The sequence below is a fragment of the Myotis brandtii genome, unplaced genomic scaffold (assembly GCF_000412655.1).
Source record: "Myotis brandtii unplaced genomic scaffold, ASM41265v1 scaffold529, whole genome shotgun sequence".
NCBI classification, from domain to species: domain Eukaryota; kingdom Metazoa; phylum Chordata; class Mammalia; order Chiroptera; family Vespertilionidae; genus Myotis; species Myotis brandtii.
The window spans coordinates 2166305-2170018 of NW_005369934.1; positions in this window are offsets into that span (position 1 = coordinate 2166305).

Sequence of the window (3714 nt, forward strand, 5' to 3'; positions counted from 1 at the left end):
AGTAAAAATAAAATGTCATGAGTAAAGATTAATCTCTTTATAGTGCAATTCTTAACCTTTTTATATTAATGTCAATATTGGAACAATGTATCTTGGATGTTTTCACTATGTATCTTTGCTATGCAACACCGATGTACAGGTTTACATCCGGTTTTAGAATTGCATTATTGATCATGAGTAACGTGAGTAATAATATTACTTGAGTGATGCCCAAGTCTGGCCGTTGCGAGAGACAAATATTTGAATTATTCGATTTTTTGTCTCTGTCGATGCGTGTCACCCAAAATGAGTTCGCGACCCAAAATGAGTTCGCGTGTCATAGGTTCGCCATCACTGACCTCGTCACTGGCCCAGCCCATTACATATGTTAATTCCTTAAAGTAAATAAATAATCATATATAATAATTGTACCTATAATAATATGTAATTACATGCTTGTATATATCTCCTACGGAAACTCCGATACAAGTAAATACCTGGTACAATAATTGGAAAATATTTTTCTTTTCTGAATTGGTGTACATATAAATAAATGATTTATTTTTAAAACAATTTATTTCTATTGAATTTGTCATATTTTTATTTTTCTAATATATTTAAATGTATTAATATTGACAAATAAGACTATATCATAACATAGAGATTTAATGTCTATTTTATTTCTTTTGTTAGGAAATGTATCTCATTGTCATGAATAAAATAGACTAGCATTCTTTGTTACAGAAATATATACAGAAAAGGAAAAGACTATTTAAAAGTAATATTTATAGGAAAGAGTGTACATTTATATAGTCTGTTCTCAGTTGTTGAAGTAGAATCTTGTTAAATCTCCCAGACCATTATGAATCCCTAATTTTAAATATCTAGTGCTATAAATAATGAAATAGTAATGTCTTGCAAGGATTATATTGACTACAGAACTTCTTTGAAGTTAAGATTTAGCATACGGGTTACTTAGTTCCTGTTCTTCCATTAATGAAAATTCTTATATTTTTTTGAAGGGATGAAGATGTTAAATTTTTTCCTAGTGACAATTCAATTATATAACTTTTTAATGATCAGTCGTCCTACAGGGATAATGACAATGAGAGCATTGTTAACACACACACACATACACAAACCTCCTTTATGGTTATGAGAAGGAAAAATACAGAGCAAGTATTTTTATACAGTTGATCAAATATAGAGCTTTTTAAGGATCTCAATGTCGGATTGGTTCCAACCTATCGAATATATGACTCCAAATAAAACATTTCCTATATTCATGGTTGAAAGAACATATGACAAATAAAAGCTTAGATGTACAATCAAGTCTTTACACTACCATTATTTGAATTTTCAAAGTTGACTGCATACCGAAGTCAGGTAATACCAAGGGGACAGGTGTGCAGATGATTCTGATTCATGATGCATATAACTCAAGGTTCACTTGTGCATATCAGACCTTGTTATGCTGTTTATAAAAAATGTTATGAGACAGCAAAATATTTAGGTAAACAAAGTATATGCAATCAAGGGTATTACAGGTCAATTGACTCATGTCAGGAGACATAACCTAGATTTAGATAGGAGGTATTTTTGAATTGAGGACTTCAGATCTATGGAGCTTTAAAAATATAAATGTAGGATTCCAAAATTTCATAAGCAATAGTAATGTGTAATTTACTTTGCATTTCAAAAACATCAAAATAAGTTATCTGGAATCCTTTAGGTAATCCTAGAGACAGCAAAATATTTAAAGTATAAACATTAAAATGTTTGAGTGAACATTACTTTTTAAATATAATTTGTCTTGAACCTAAATCCTGGCCAAAGTGAAAAAAAAACAACCTACCAGTATGTGGGAATTTGGCTCTACTCTTGGTTCCCCAAATTCATGTTTTAGTCTTCATGTTTTTAGTTCTAAAAACCTAAGTTTTCTACATAACTACTCATTCTGCACTTTAGTTATTCCTGTTTATTCAGATGGAACCATATGAATTCTAATATGTGGTTGATGATTTCTTCACTGACTGGTTTCCTGATTTTCACAATATGCATCTGATTGGGCTTTCTGATTTTCACAATATGCATCCCTTAATGGGTAAATAATTGTTTCTCCTATAAGGAATAGTAATCCATCCTATGTTGCTATTAAAGCAAGAATTACATACATCGAGTTGGAGATTTACTATTTAGGGTTTGCAATTTTTACTGAAAAGGATTCCCATGTCCCTTCTGAGGTTTAATAAAGCCTACTCTGGCAAAGGAAGGAGTCCCTAGGCCAATGTCACAGTCTTTACAGCTTACTCCAAGAGGCTTGTTCAATGAATTCCTTGGCCTCACCTAATGTGGTTATTGGGGAGTAAGTTCTTTCTGCAGGTGGCACAGTTTTAGCGGGCAACTTGTTGTTAGGGTAAGTTTGGTGGCCTAGCAATTACTTTAAACTTTGAATTACAATCTGTTCTATTCAGTCTTAGGATTCTTTAAATATAATTCTCTACTATAGAGAAGGTTTCTAGTCTACTTACTTTCTACTAAATATTGGGTAATAATCAAAGCCAAATATCTTATCTAAATACTAGAGGCCCGGTGCATGAAATTCATGCATGGGGAGGGTCCCTAGGCCTGGCCAGTGATCAGGGCTGATTGTGGCCTTCTGGCTGCTGGCTGGGGCCTTCCTTTGTTCTGTGCCTCCCCCTGGTGGTCAGCGTACATCATAGCGAGCGATCAAACTCCTGGTCTCCCGGTTGAACTCCTGAGGGAACACTTTGCATATTAGCCTTTTATATATATAGATAATCGCCAGCACATGTCTTGTGTTTTCTCCTTAAGGAAACCATTCTCTAGATGTCCTGCAGGAAGTTATAATTTCAATTGTCTTTAGCCATGTAAAATATCCCTTACTGTGATCAATTAATAATGGTGATTTAAAGAGTTATCAACCTGAGAGGCATTTACTCGAAAAGGTGATTTGCATTAAAGAAAGGTGATCTTGAAGTCCTTTCTCTTAAACCAGAAAACGTGGGCCTCTGTGCCGCCCAGCGGTGCCACACAGAAGCTGACTGGCCTCGCAGACCGGCTCCTGTGCGAGGAGCCCGACCACGGGGAGCCCGACCAGCCCCTGTTCTCCCAGCGGCTGTGGCCCGACTCACCCGGAAGAGGCCACATGGGTGCGGGGTGGGCTCCTTGCAGGTGCCTGGCACCTGAGCACCAGCTGATAGAGCCGCGTTGCCAATGCCCACCATGTTCTGCACCACCCCCTGGTGGTCAGCACACATCATAGCGAATGGTCGAACTCCTAGTCTCCCAGTCGAATAACCACCTGAGGAGACAATTCGTAAAAGTGTACTGATTCCTATTTCCAAGCCACTGGCCTCAGTGACTGAATTAATTTTTCCCTTCTAAGAATTTTTTGGTGAAGTTTTTAGAGTTCTTTATATAAGTATCATGTCATCTGCAAATGATAAAAGTTTTACTACTTCCTTTCCAATTTGGAAGCCTTTTATTTCTTCTTCTTGGCTGGTTGGTGTGACCAGGTCTTCCAGTACTATGTTGAATAAGAGTGATGAAAATGGACATACCTATCATGTCCCTGATCTTATGGAAAAGACTTTTACTTTTTCCCTTATGAGTGTGTTAGCTGTATTTTTGTCATATATGGCCTTTTATGTTGAGACTAGAGACCCGGTGCATGAAATTCATGCACAGGTAGGGTCCCTAGGCTTGGCGGGC